Raw genomic sequence first — 15,614 nt, 5'->3', positions numbered from 1 at the left:
TCAACTCTTTCCATATAAGGTACCAGGAACTGAGATCTGATATCTTCAGGGGTATTGTGCAGCCTTCCATATCTAGAAAAGAGCTTTTACATTTCAAGCTCATTTAATGAGCAAAGGCATCCTATCTCAGGTTGGACTTGCTGCATGTTAAGTATGCCAGTATATATTATCTACTATACTCTACCAACAGCAAATTAGTCATCCCTGCCCCAACTCCCCATCCCCTGCTTGGAAACACCTGGATATCTCTCAAAGAAAGAAAACCATCCCTTTGCTCAGCCTCAAAATCTCCCTCCAACTCCTTTGCTGGGAAAGTCAAACACTGTGTCAGCAGAGAAAGGAGAAGTATAGCCCCAGCATCAAAAGACAGAGCAGCCAAGGGCAGATTTCTAGCTGAGACCAAAACCTTCACAGCTGTCAGGCACACACCTTAAGTATGAGGTGAGATGAGCTCAAAAAGCGAAAAGTTTCAGTTTTGAAGAATTATCTAGACAGAAAGCAAAGGAGCCAGGACTTAGGCTAGGTTTTAAAATGAAACTGTTCCTCCTTTCTGGATTCTCCAGTCAGGAAAAGATTCTCATAAATATGAAATGAACTTCAGGTCAAAGACAATTTAAAGACATTATCCATACAAGGTAGCCTCAGAATAAGTCTCAGATCAAGGGTGTTGCTGTAAGATCCTTTCTTGAGACTCTTAAGAGTATGCCTTGGGAACCCTCACAGACAGATGACAAATAGTCTTCAGCAAACCTTAGGGACACCATCCCCACAACACTCAGTTTAAGGTGGAGGAAGGAAATGCAGGTGTGGCTTTCATCTAATGGAGTGGATCATAGTTTGTTGCATCATGAATCTAAAAAAAAAAAAAAAGGATTTCAATCAACTTGAAATAAATGGTTTAAAACTTGTTCAAATGAAAAGACCCCCCGGGGAATTCCCTGGAAGTCCAATGATCAGGACTTGGTGCTACAACTGGTCAGAGGACTTCCTTTCAATGTCATCCCTGGTCAGGGAACTAAGATCCTGCAAGCTGTGTGTGGCACAAAAAATAATAATAATAATTAAAAATAAAAGAGCCCTCTAAGCTGGAAGTAGTACTGAAGCAGCTAGGTACAAAAGCAGGTTTTGTCTCATGGAAAAGGAAAGATGACTCAGTGCAGAGTCTTGGAAATCATTCCCTGAACCACTGCACCCTAATCAAGGTACTAATGGTATGTCCTGCTAGAATTATCCAGCGATAGCTAAATGTCCCCCAATCTGCCGTCCCTTGGAATGGACTGGCTCTTGGTATCCCATCTCTGTGCTACCATTGTCTGTTGGGTGCTTGCAAGGCAGATAACTGCTCAATTCAGGTCACCCATCTTTAGAATAAGAGCAACCAAGATGAGGCCACCATCACCCTAATCCCAAAATCTGGTAAAGACCCCACAAAAAAAGAAAACTACAGGCCAATATCACTGATGAATATAGATGCAAAAATCCTTAACAAAATTCTAGCAATCAGAATCCAACAACACATTAAGAAGATCATACATCATGACCAAGTGGGCTTTATCCCAGGAATGCAAGGATTCTTCAATATCCGAAAATCAATCAATGTAATACACCACATTAACAAACTGAAAAATAAAAATCATATGATTATCTCAATAGATGTAGAGAAAGCCTTCAACAAAATTCAACATCCATTTATGATAAAAACCCTCCAGAAAGTGGGAATAGAAGGGACATATCTCAACATAATAAAAGCTATATATGACAAACCCACAGCAAACATTATCCTCAATGGTGAAAAACTGAAAGCGTTTCCCCTAAAGTCAGGAACAAGACAAGGGTGCCCACTCTCACCACTACTATTCAACATAGTTTTGGAAGTTTTGGCTACAGCAATCAGAGCAGAAAAAGACATAAAAGGAATACAAATTGGAAAAGAAGAAGTAAAACTTTCACTATTCACTGATGACATGATCCTCTACACAGAAAACCCTGAAGACTCTATCAGAAAACTACTAAAACTAATCAATGAATACAGTAAAGTTACAGGATATAAAATCAACACACAGAAATCCCTTGCATTCCTATACACTAATAATGAGAAAATAGAGAAATTAAGGAAACTATTCCATTCACCATTGCAACGAAAAGAATTAAATACTTAGGAATACATCTACCTAAGGAAACAAAAGACTTGTACATAGAAAACTATAAAACACTTGTGAAAGTAATCAAAGAGGACACTAATAGATGGAGAAATATACCGTGTTCGTGGATTGGAAGAATAAATACTGTAAAAATGAGTATATTACCCAAAGTAATTTATACATTCAATGCAATCCCTATCAAGCTACCAACAATATTTTTCACAGAACTAGAACAAATAATCTCACAATTTGGATGGAAATACAAAAAACTTCGAATAGCCAAAACAATCTTGAGGAAGAAGAATGGAACTGGGGGAATTAACCTGCTGGACTTCAGGCTTTACTACAAAGCCACAGTCATCAAGACAGTATGGTACTGACATCAAGACAGAAATATAGATCAATGGAACAAAATAGAAAGCCCAGAGATAAATCCACACACCTATGGACACTTTATCTTTGACAAAGGAGGCAAGAATATAAAATGGACAAAAGACAGTCTCTTCAACAAGTGGTGCTGGGAAAACTGGTCAGCCACTTGTAAAAGAATGAAACTAGAACACTCCCTAACACCATACACAAAAATAAACTCAAAATGGATTAAAGATCTAAATTAAGACCAGAAACTATAAAACTCCTAGAGGAGAACATAGGCAAAACACTCTCCAACATAAATCAGAGCAGGATCCTCCAAGACCCACCTCCCAGAATATTGGAAATAAAAGCAAAAATAAAAAAATGGGACCTAATTAAAATAAAAAGCTTCTGCACAGCAAAGGAAACTATAAGCAAGGTGAAAACGCAGCCTTCAGAATGGGAGAAATTAATAGCAAATGAAACAACGGACAAAGAATTAATCTCCAAAATATACAAGCAGCTCCTGCAGCTCAATTCCAGAAAAATAAACGACCCAATCAAAAAATGGGCCAAAGAACTAAACAGACATTTCTCCAAAGAAGACATAAAGACGGCTAATAAACACATGAAAAAATGCTCAACATCGCTCATAATCAGAGAAATGCAAATCAAAACCACAATGAGATACCATTTCACACCAGTCAGAATGGCTGCTATCCAAAAGTCTACATGCAATAAATGCTGGAGAGGGTGTGGAGAAAAGGGAACCCTCTTACACTGTTGGTGGGAATGCAAACTAGTACAGCCACTATGGAGAACAGTGTGGAGATTCCTCAAAAAGCTGGAAATAGAACTGCCATATGATCCAGCAATCGCACTCCTGGGCATACACACCGAGGAAACCAGAATTGAAAGAGACACATGTACCCCAATGTTCACTGCAACACTGTTTATAATAGCGAGGACATGGAAGCAACTTAGATGTCCATCTGCAGATGAATGGATAAGAAAGCTTTGGTACATATACACCAATGGAGTATTTTTCAGCCATCAAAAAGAATGCATTTGAGTCAGTTCTAATGAGGTGGATGAAATTGGAGCCTATTATACAGAGTGAAGTCAGCCTGAAAGAAAAACATCAATACAGCATACTAACACATATATATGGAATTTAGAAGGAGAGTAATGATTGCAGCCATGAAATTAAAAGACGCTTACTCCTTGGAAGGAAAGTTATCACCAACCTTGATAGTATATTAAAAAGCAGAGACATTACTTTGCCAACAAAGGTCCGTCTAGTCAAGGCAATGGTTTTTCCCGTGGTCACGTATGGATGTGAGAGTTGGACTGTGAAGAAAGCTGATCACCGAAGAATTGATGCTTTTGAACTGTGGTGCTGGAGAAGACTCTTGAGAGTCCCTTGGACTGCAAGGAGATCCAACCAGTTCATTCTAAAGGAGATCAGTCCTGGGTGTTCATTGGAGGGACTGATGCTAAAGCTGAAACTCCAATACTTTGGCCACCTCATGCGACGAGTTGATTCACTGGAAAAGACTCTGATGCTGGGAAAGGTTGGGGGCGGGAGGAGAAGGGGACGACAGAGAATGAGACAGCTGGATGGCATCACCGACTCTGTGGACATGAGTTTGAGTGAACTCCGGGAGTTGGGGATGGACAGGGAGGCCTGGCGTGCTGTGATGCATGGGTTCGCGGAGAGTCGGACACGACTGAGCGACTGAACTGAACAGAACTGAACTGAACTTTAACCCTGTATACGAGACAGCAAAAGAGACATAGGTGTATAGAACAGTCTTTGGGACTCTGTGGGAGAGGGTGAAGGTGGGATGATTGGGGAGAATGGCATTGTAGCATGTATATTATCATATGTGAAATGAATCACCAGTACAGGTTCGACACACGGTACAGGATGCTTGGGGCTGGTGCACGGGGATGACCTGGAGGTAGGATATGGGGAAGAGGGAGGTGGGAGGGGAGTTCAAGAGGGGAAACACATGTACACCCGGGGCAGATTCGTGTCAATGTATGGCAAAACCAACCAATATATTAATGTAAAGTAATTTGCCTCCAATTTAAAAAAAAAAGTCAAAAAAATAAAATAAAAAGAAAAAAAGCAATCAAGAACACGGAACTGCATCCAAAGAGTCTGCGTGTACCTAGACCTGATATATTTGGTTGGCAAAAAAGTTATTTTGCTTTTTTAAGTTAAAATAAAAGGGATATTTTTCATTTTCTGCCATTTTTCAGGCAACTTCATAATTCCATCTTCCCAAAACTTTTCATCTTTTTAAGCAAAGAACTGTTCCATGTACCTTTTACAAGGAATTGAAATTTTTTCCATTAAGAGATTTTTGTAAAGACCAAAACAAACAAAGATCCAAAGGTGCAATGTCTGGTGAATATAGCGGATGAATCTGAACTTCCCAGCCAAGCCTTAACAATTTTTGTCTGGTCATCAAAGAAACATGCGATCTTGCATTATCCTGATGGAAGAATATGCTTTTGCTGCTGACTAATTCTGGATGCTTTTTGTTGAGTGCTGCCTTCAGTTTGGTCTAATTGGGAGTGTACTTTTTGGAATTAAGTGTTTGGTTTTCAGGAAGGAGCTCACAACAGAGGACTTCCTTTCAATGCCATCATATACACAACATCACCTTCTTTGGATGAAGACCAGCCTTTGGTGTGGTTGGTGGTGGTTCATTTCACTTGCCCCACAAAATTTTCACTCATTAGTGTACAGCATCCACTTTTCATCTTCTGTCACAATTTGCTTTAAAGCCAGAGTGCTTTCGTTATGAGCAGAGAAGCACATACAGAAATTGGTCAGGAAGGTTTTTTCTCTTAACTTGTTTGGAGCCCAAACATCAAAGAGGTGAACATAACCACGCTGCTGCAAAGGGTTTTCAGCACTTGGCTTGTATATTTCTGAGTATGTCAACTATCTCCCACATGGTGTAACGCTGATTGTTCTCAGTAAACATCTCGATCAATGTCAACTTCAACTGGTGTACCTGACCATGGAGCATTGATTGTCCAGCGAGAATTCTCCAGCCTGAAACTCTGCAAACCACTTCTGACATTCAGTCACAGCACCTTCTCCATACACTGTACAAATCTTTTACATTTCAGTTGCATTTTTACCTTTCTTGAAATAATGAAACATAATACACCAAAATGTGATTTTTTTCTTCCTTCTTCAATATTAAAATGTCTAAAAAATGTTCACCAATTTTGATAAGTTTTTAAAAAATGTACACTGATATGACAGCTGTCACAATCTAACAAAGTTGTTTCAAATGAAGTTAAAGACAACTAAATGCTACTAGAGCCATCATATAGAAAAAACCAAACAAACCTTTTGGCAAGCCCAATAGATGGCAAGATCCTGGATTTTTGAGCCAATGGCTTTTTAAAATGAGATTTGCGGGGGACTTAGAGTATTTTTTTTTTTTGTATGCAAAAGCTATGTGAACTCTGGCCATGAAGTGAACAGTGTCATACTATTATCTTTCAAAGATGGCCACATTAACATGTCCCATCTTGCACACTCTTCTGCAATGTGTCCTTGCACCATTCCCATCAAAGAGGAAGAGTCTATTTCTCCCCTCCTCCAAAGCCTTGCAACTACTCTGAAGTGTCACTGTGCTGGTACCAGGAGTATTTTTTTCAATACATTATTTAATATTTCTATCTGAAAACTTTTACCCACATTACCTAAGCTGATAGTTTTCTTTTCATTAGAAATTCTGATATACGTAAAGTTGTAAGTTTCATTTAAAATTTTGACACATCAAAGATATTTATAAATTTTTACTTTATTCTCAGTGTTCAATGAGCTTGACCTGCCTGATAAAGGCATTCCTGTATTTCTTGCATTCTTGTCTCTTCATATGATTTGGATTTTCCATCAATTGACTGGGGATGAAAGATGACAACACAGGTTCTATCCTGTGTGAATCAGCTCCACAAAGATTGGTAACTTCTCACAGAAGTCTGTCTCAAATTCATAAAATGAACTGGCTACAGTGGACTGGTAATGTTGTAAATAGGTTACACATGGGATATTTGTAACAGTGACTATTTCTCACTCAGGTAAATTACAAATGAACTTTGTGTGTCTGTGTGTGTGGAGTTGGGAAAATCTCTGCTCTCCATAATTAATCCTTCCTATCTTAAGCCATGGTTGCCATCTCCACCCAATGGCCACCAAGGCAAACTGGGGGTAAGGGGAAGGGTAGGGGTGGAATTTGTACTTCAGAACTACAGGGCATAAAAAGTTAGCAGGAATGCATGAAATCTGGGTGGTGGTGCAGGGGAACTGGCCTGGAATTACTGTTTATCATTTGTGTTCAAATTCTCCTTGCCAGAGTTTGGCTATATGGTCCCACTCACAGAAAAGGAAGGCAGAGAAATGCAGGTTAACTGTGCTCTCAAAAGAAAAAGAGAGTGAGTTTTGGTGTACACAGCCAGTCTATGATATACACGATTTCCCCCCTGTGTGGGTTATCTGATGTTTGCTGAGGTGTGATTTCTGGCAAAAGGTTTTTGCACATTCGTTACATTCCTAGGGCTTCTCTCCTGTGTGAGCTCTCTGATATGCAGTGAGGGCTAACTTCTAGAAGGAAGCTTTCCAACATTCTTTATATCCGTAGGGCCTCATTCCTGTGTGTGTTCTCTGACATTCATCACATTTACAAGGTTTCCCACCTGCACGAGCGCTCTGGTAGACAATGCATTTTGCCTTCTGGTAGAAGGCTTTACCACATGCTTTACATTCACATGGTTTCTCACTTGGGTGAAGTCTCAGAGGTTCAGTGAGTTTCGGCTTCACATAGAAGGGTTTCCCACATTTATTACCTTTATAAGATCTGTCTCTTGTTTGAGTTTTCTGATGTCCTGTGAGGGCAGGCCAGAGACCAAAGCATTGCCCACATGCTTTACATTCACATGGTTTCTCACTTGGGTGAAGTCTCAGAGGTTCAGTGAGTTTCGGCTTCACATAGAAGGGTTTCCCACATTTATTACCTTTATAAGATCTGTCTCTTGTTTGAGTTTTCTGATGTCCTGTGAGGGCAGGCCAGAGACCAAAGCATTGCCCACATGCTTTACATTCATATGGTTTCTCACTTGGGTGAAGTCTCAGAGGTTCAGTGAGTTTCGGCTTCACATAGAAGGGTTTCCCACATTTATTACCTTTATAAGATCTGTCTCTTGTTTGAGTTTTCTGATGTCCTGTGAGGGCAGGCCATAGACAAAAGCATTGCCCACATGCTTTACATGCATGAGGTCTCTCTCCTGTGTGAGTCCCCTGATGTGCAGGGAGTACTGATTTCTCATGCAAGGTTTTTCCACAGTCATTGCATCAAGAGGTTTCTCCCTATTGTGAATCCTTTGATGAACAGTGAAGGTTGACTTCTGGCAGAAGGATTCCTCACATTCATTATGTTCATAGGGCTTTCCCACTGTGTGGATTCTCTGGTGAATAGTAAGGTCTGACTTATGGCAGAAGAACTGCCCACATAGATCACATGCATATGGTTTCTCTCTTGTGTGAGTTCTCTGATGTTTAGAGAGACTACACTTTTTATAGAAAGTTTTACTACATACATCACATTCAAAAGTTCTGTCTACTAACTGAATTCTCTGAAGTTCAGTGAAATGTAATTTCTTTCAGAAATTATTCCCACTTTGATTACATTCATGCTGCTGCTCCTGGAAGTCAGTTCTGTGAAGATCCAACTGTGTTGGTTTCTCGCAAAAGGAGACATCACTTTGCCGACAAAGGTCCATCCAGTCAAAGCTATGGTTTTTCTAGTAGTCATGTATGGATGTAAGTGTTGGACCATAAAAAGCTGAGTGTCAAAAAATTGATGCTTTTGAACTGTGGTGTTGGAGAAGACTCTTGGGAATACGGGAATACAGAGAAGAAATCATCAGAGAGGCCATAACAGAAGCTAATGGGCAAGAATTTCCAGGAGATCAGGGACAGGATGGCCAAAGATTGAAGTAAGGCAAAGATTATAGCATAGTCATCAAAACTAGCTATAATTTAGGATATTGGTGAGCCTGAGAAGAAATTAATTAGGAACCATGAAGAGTAGGTTAAGGTGCAAAAGAGCAGTGGAAACATTTGTCAGAAAATATAACGTTGAACTTTGTGCTATACAACCAGCATATATCAACTAGCTGAGAGAAATGTATGGAGAATTAGTCAAAGAACCTGAGTCAATTCAATCCTCCAGACATTCAACATTTTGTCTGTGCACCAAGTAGGGCCTTCCAAAACCTGTCTGGGGCCACACTATTTTAGCAACTCCAGAAAAATCTTTTCAGCAAGTTCTGCTTCAACACTAGGTGACTGTCCCACTGCAGAATGCACGCTAAGAGTTTGTCTCCGGACTGACTGACAGTGAGACACTGTCCACTCCACTTCGGATTTCTGTGCCGACAGATCATCATGCCTCAAGAGAGTGCAGCACTCTTTCTTCTAAAGGGTCCATTCTGACCAGGGAACAGTTGTATCTGTGTTTTTGCCATTGCACTCACCTTGGATGACTCTAAGCTCATATTACCCGCCTATATTCATAAGCCACCTTTATCTCATTTATGTATATTGCCCTGAAGCTGAATTTTACTTATTTTCACTTCCCCATTTTATTTAAGGACTGTCAAAAAGCTCATATAGCAAAATATAAAACAAGTTGAGGAAAAAAACAACTCACCAGAGATGTATTCATTTCCTGCTGTTCTTAAAAACACATAGAGGACTCTGGAAATAGAGTTGAGAGAGAAGGTTAATGGAGGTGTGTCATCTGAAATTTTAAAGATGCTTATTTAAATAATGGTTATTGTTTTATTTAAACAATGGCTGCCTCTCTGTATTGATTTCCCTGTGAAGTTCCCTACAAATGACATGGGCTTTGCCATCTGACTTATGTTGGCTATAAGAACATATGATGCAAGCACAGATGAAAACCACTTTTTCACTAGAGCCTGCTTTCTGTGAACACTGTCATCTCATGAAGAAACCTGGGGCTAGACTGCTAGGGACATGTGGTTTAGTCAACAGCCAGCACAACCTACCAAAGTAAACGAAGTCACTAAACCAAACAGCTTCCTCAGTCAGGGCATCAGATGACTACAGCTTCACTTGTGAACCAGACATAGGAACTGACCAGACTAGCATAGGAACTGACCAATTAATTGAGCCCAAGATGCTAAACCACACACCTAGGATTGTATATGGAATCAGAAAAAAAATGGTACAAATGAAACTATTTATAAAACAGAACTAGAGTCACAGATGTAGAAAACAAACTTAAGTTACCAAGGGGGAAAGAAGCAGAGGAGGGATAAATTGGGAGATTGGGGCAGACATATACACACTACTATATATAAAGTAAATAACTAATAAGAACCTATTGTACATAACAGGGAACTCTTATCGTACTCTGTAATGACCTGTATGGGAACAGAATCTCAAAAAGAGTTGATATCTGTATAACTGATTCACTTCGCTGTACAGCAGAAACTAACAGAACATTGTAAATCAACTATACTCCAATAAAAATTAATTTTAAAAAAGCAAAACAAAATGCTGAACCACAGAACTTGGAACACATTTTTTTAATTATTTTTTATTTAAGTCAGTAAACTTGTGTTGGTTCATTACTGAGCAAATTCTAAATAATATGTCTAGACCCCAAACTCAATGTTTTTAACAAAATTATGTAGAGAATGAAGTCTTATATTACATGCTGAATACGATCAATAGGACTTCATAACCACAAGTAGAACTTCTGAAAGGAAAACAAATGTCACTTGGATGGACCTCAATAATGTTGTTGCAATGAAGAAACCACATGAATTTTACAAATCAGCTGTGAACAGACCAGAAAACTATGTTTCAACTTTTCAACTTTTTTACATCATGAGTCTGTTATTTCTATGGGGGTATATGCTATGTTTTATTTATGTTTTTAAAAATCAGTTTGAAGTCAATTAGAATGAAGAGTGATTCACTCTAATAGGAAAAATAATTTTCCTAGTTTGAAAATATCTGTTATTGTGCTGTGGAATTTATGGTTATCAAGAACAGATGTTAAATGGGAAACATGTTACCAGCCCTTAGAGCCCACTTAGTCCAGAGAAAGCATTAGCAAAAAAGGGTAAGCATATTTAAAACAAGGTCTTCTAGAAATTATTTGTTCTTAAAAGTGAAAGTGTTAGTCACTCAGTCGTGTCCCACTCTTTGAGACCCATGGACTAAAGCCCACCAGGCTCCTCTGTCTATGGAATTATTCAGGCAAAAATACTGGAGTGTGTTGCCATGCCCTTCTCCAATGCATCTTCCTGACCGGCGATCAAACCTAGGTCTCCTGCATTGCAAGCAGATTCTTTCCTGTCTTAAGTTGGTTGCATTTCTCAAAAATGTCAAAAATAAACACATACTTTGGCTTAATGGTGGCAGATTGGATAATATCCAAAAGTCAAGATACCTGATGTATACAAAAACATCACGTGAACCTGGCCAATCACTTATGGTTTCAAATCCTTTTTTCTCTCCCCACCCCTACCCCAACCCCGTTCATGCCCCAATCTTTTATAAGGCAGAAATGCCCTAACAAACTACTCCTGAACAGGAAGAACTACCAGGAAGAGACAGCATCATCTTGGATGATGGATATCAAATTTGAGGGTATAACAGGGGTGAGGGTGCTCGGACCACTGAAACAATGAGTGCAGAATGACAGAATGGGAATATTTAGGGAGCACTGTAGACAGGTTCTTTCATCTGTGACAGGTTATCCCTCCATCCCAGACCACACTCTCAGGATCTCTCCAATAAATAACATTTCCTTAGCTTTTGCCAGGCTCAGTGGTAAAGAATCTGCCTGCCAATGCTGGAGACACAAAAGATGCAGGTTTGTTCCCTGGGTTGGGAAGAGCCCCTGGAGAAGGAAATGGCAGTCACTTCAGCATTCTTGCCTGGAAATTCCGTGGACAGAGGAGGCTGGTGGGTTACAGTCCATGGGGTCTGAAAGAGTTGGACATGACTTAGCAACTGAACGACAACAACCTCTCTCAGCCCAGTTCAGGTCTCCTTCTGAAAACTGGTCCAGTCCTCCCCTGCCTGTGTGCATGCTCAGTCGCTCAGTCATGTCCTACTCTTTGTGACCCTGTGGACTGCAGCTCACTAGGCTCCTCTGTCCATGGGATTTTTCAAGCAAAAATTCTTGTGGGTTGCCATTTCCTCCTCCTGTGGATCTTTCCCACCCAGTGATCAAACTTGCATCTTCTGTGTCTCCTGCATGGGCAGGTGGATTCTTTACCACTGAGCCACCTGGGAAGCCTCCAGACCTTCCACTATTACCCAAATCTCCTTCACACTGGGCAGAAACATTGATAAATTCTTGGCTACGCAAAGCTAGTATCTTCTCCTTTATGTGGCTTTTCTGCCTCTGCTCTGAAGCACTAATGAGAGGGTTCAGATCGTGGGGCTGTCCCCGATAGAAATCTGTTTATAGGGTACCTCCCCTTCATGCTTCATAATAGCTACCTTATTCCAAGAAAACAGAATGGCCATCCAGAGCCCAATGATTCCCTCCTGGCACTCACAGTCCTTGAAAACTGTGTCCTGTGTAAACTGTACATGAAACCTGGAGTGCTCAGCAGGCTACATAAGGCATTAGGGGACCTGACACTTCACCTGCTGAAAAGACCCCACAAACAACTGCCACATAGCAAGACTCTGCGTGCACTTCACATTGACTTCTCTGGGAAACCAGGTGCAACTCACTAGTCCTTAAAGGCGCTCCCACTACAGATGAGCAAACCGAATGTTACAGAATGTGAAGTGAAGTGTTAGTCACTCGGTTGTGTCTGACTCTGAGACCCTATGGACTGGGGCTCGCCAGGCTCTGCTGTTCATGGCCTTCTCCAGGCAAGAATACTGGAGTGGGTAGCCATTTCCTTCTCCAGGGGATCTTCCCGACCCAGGGATCGAACCTGGCCTCCTGCATTGCAGGCAGACTCTTTACCATCTGAGTCACCAGGGAAGTTCTTTCAATGTCATAGAGGTTCACGACATTGCCAGGCAGAGTTGGACAGTAACGTGGCCCACAGGCTTCCCTTGCTCATTTGCTCAGTCTTCAGGCCAGCCCCAGCCTTGTCAACACCTTGAACTCCACTCCGAGGTCACAAAGCCTCCAGATGCCAGCACCCAGCAGTCCACAGTGAACCTTCTTCTGGCCATGCAATACTCCAAGCAAAGTGCAAGTCAGCCCTTCCCAAGTTGGGAACGTCAACAACAGACATCTGTTTCTCTCAGCTCTGGAGCTTGCGTAGTCCAAGATCGAGGTACCAGCAGATTCAGTGCCTGGAGAGAGCCTGCTTCCTCGTTGAAGTCAGTTTCAGTGTGTCCTCACATGGCAAGGGGAAAGGCAGCTATGTGGGGTCTCTTACATAGGGCACTAATCCCAGTCAGGAGAACTCTGACCTAATCAGTTCCCAAAGGTCGAAACTCCTGATACTGTCACACTGGGGGCTAGGGCTTCCACATATGAATTTGGGGGAGGTACACATGGTCCATCTATATAGCACTTGTGATGGGGCTTTTAAAACTAATTCTGGTAACAGCTCAGAATAGAGGGGAGAGTTGTAGAGAAAACTTTTGCTTCTTAGAGCATTTTTCATATTCATGTACAAAATATTGTCAGATGTATGGTTGATAAAGACCATATTGAAAAGGTCTTGGAAGAAAATGAGGAAAAGTTTATTGGACAATGGAGAAAAGGTGATACTTGTAATTGTGTTCAGGGTGCAGTGTTTTGTGGAAGGCAGAAATGTTTAAATGGTTTAAAAATGAAATTGTATATATAGTGTAGAGTGAACAAGACTTGGTGACTGAAAAACAACAACACATTTGTTGATCACATTTTTATAGTGCCAATGGAGCAAACTGGTTCCTTCTAATTGCTTATAATAAAATACAAGAAGAGAGGAATGACTTAAAGATAGGATTATTGAACAAGAAGGAGCAAGAACTTAAATATTTGGGAGGTTTTTAGCCTAGAGGGCAGACAGAATGAAAACCACAATCACAGAAAACTAACCAAATTGACCACATGGACCACAACCTTCTCTAACTCAATGAAACTATGAGCCATGCCATGTAGGGCCACCCAAGACAGACGGGTCATGGTGGAGAGTTCTGACAACACGTGGTCCACTGGAAAAGGGAATGGCAAATCACTTCAGTATTCTTGCCTTGAGAACCCCACGAACAGTATGAAAAGGCAAAAAGATATAACACTGAAGGATGAACTCCCCAGTCAGTAGTATGCTACTGGAGAAGAATGGAGAAATAACTTCAGAAAGAACAAAGCCACAGTGAAAACAATGCCCAGTTGTGGATGTGACTGTTGATGAAATTGAAGTCTGATGCTGTAAAGAACAATATTGCATAGGAACGTGGAGTGTTATGTCCATGATTCAAGGTATACTGGGAATGGTCAAACAGGAAATGGCAAGAGTGAACATCAACTTTTTAGGAATCAGTGAACTAAAATGGACTGGAATGGGTGACTTTAACTCAGATGACCATTATATCTACTACTGTGGGCCAAGAATCCCTTAGAAGAAATGGAGTAGGCCTCAGAGTCAACAAAAGAGTTGGAAATGCAGTACTTGGGTGCAATGTCAAAAATGACAGAATGATCTCTGTTCATTTCCAAGGCAAACCATCCAATATCACAGTAATCCAAGTCTATGTCCCAATCAGTAATGCTAAAGAAGCTAAAGTTGAATGGCTCTATGAGAACCTATAAGACCTTCTAGAAATAGCATTTTTTTTAAAATGTCCTTTTCCTCATAGGGGATTGGAATGCAAAAGTAGAAAGTCAAGACATACCTGGAGTAATAGGCAAGTTTAGCCTTGGAGTACAAAATGAAGCAGGGCAAAGACCAACAGAGTTTTGACAAGAGAACGCACTGGTCATAGCAAACACCCTGCTCCAACAACACAAGAGAGGACTCTACACATGGACATCACCAGATGGTCAATGTAGAAATCAGATTGATTATATTCTTTGCAGCTGAAGATGGAGAAGCTCTACACAGTCAGCAAAAACAAGGCCAGGAGCTGAATGTGGTTCAGATCATGAACTCTTTATTGCAAAATTCAGACTTAAATTGAAGAAAGTAAGGAAAACCACTAGATCATTCAGGTACGACCTAAATCCAATCTCTTATGATTACACAGTGGAAGTGACAGATAGATCCAAGGGATTAGATCTGATAGACAGAGTGCCTGAAGAACTATGGACATAGGTTGTGATATTGTACAGGAGGAAGTCATCAAAACCAACCCCACCCAAGAAAAAGAAATGCAAAAAGGTAAAAAGGCTGTCTGAGGAGGCCTTACAAATAGCTGTGAAAAGAAAGGAAGTGAAAACAAAGGAGAAAAGGAAAGATATACCCATCTGAATGCGGAGTTCCAAAGAACAGCAAGGAAAAGATAAGAAGCCTTCCTCAGTGATCAGTGCAAAGGAATAGAGGAAAACAATAGAATGGGAAAGACTAGAGATCTCTTCAAGAAAATTAGAGATATCAAGGGGACAGTTTATGCAAAGATGGGCACAATAAAGGACAGAAATGGTATGGACCTAACAGAAGCAGAAGATATTAAGAAAAGGTGGCAAGAATACACAGAAAAACTATACAAAAAAGATCTTAATAACCCAGATAACCACAATGGTGTGATCACTCACCAAGAGCCAGACATCCTATAATGTGAAGTCAAGTGGGTCTTAGGAAGCATCACTACTAACAAAGCTAGTGGAGGTGATGGAATTCAAGCTGAGCTATTTCAAATCCTAAAAGATGCTGCTGCTAAAGTTCAGTTCAGTTCAGCCGCTCAGTCGTGTCCGACTCTTAGCGACCCCATGAACCACAGCACGCCAGGCCTCCCTGTCCATCACCAACTCCCGGAGTTCACTCAAACTCATGTCCATCGAGTCGGTGATGCCATCCAGCCATCTCATTCTCTGTCATCCCCGTCTCCTCCTACCCCTAATCCCTCCCAGCATCCGAGTCTTT

Source organism: Moschus berezovskii, chromosome 12 (assembly GCF_049115385.1).
Source record: "Moschus berezovskii isolate FMDL1 chromosome 12, NW_MosBer_1.0, whole genome shotgun sequence".
NCBI lineage: Eukaryota > Metazoa > Chordata > Mammalia > Artiodactyla > Moschidae > Moschus > Moschus berezovskii.
This window is presented reverse-complemented; position numbering follows the sequence as displayed.